Source organism: Elephantulus edwardii, unplaced genomic scaffold, assembly GCF_000299155.1.
Source record: "Elephantulus edwardii isolate Elephantulus edwardi_28Jun2011 unplaced genomic scaffold, EleEdw1.0 scaffold00379, whole genome shotgun sequence".
Classification (NCBI taxonomy): domain Eukaryota; kingdom Metazoa; phylum Chordata; class Mammalia; order Macroscelidea; family Macroscelididae; genus Elephantulus; species Elephantulus edwardii.
Window position 1 is genome coordinate 651 of NW_006400129.1, and position 474 is coordinate 1,124.

Sequence of the window (474 nt, forward strand, 5' to 3'; positions counted from 1 at the left end):
CGTGGGTCAGAGATGCAGGGGTATGTCCCGATTCAAGTCCACTCCCACCATTCACTGCGCCTGCGCAGAGACCTTGGCCAGTCCCAAAGATCAGAGCTGGCAGGGAGGGCGCGAACCGGGTTGGGGGGAGCAGTGCAGTACCTGAAGATGGGGGTCGTGGATCAGAGATGAAGTGGTGTGTCCCGATTGAAGTCCACACCCACCGTTCACTTGGCCTGTGCACAGTCCTTGGCAAGTCCTAAAGTTCAGAGCTGGCGGCGTGGGGGTTTGCGCGAGCCGGGTCGGGGGGGAGCAATGCAGTACCTGAAGATGGGGGTCGTGGGTCATAGGAGCAGGGGTGTGTCCCGATTCAAGTCTACTCCCACCGTTCACTGCGACTGCGCACAGCCCTTGGCCAGTCCCAATGTTCAGAGCTGGCAGGGAGGGAGGCGTGAGCCAGTTCGGGGGGGAACAATGCAGTACCTGAAGGTGGGG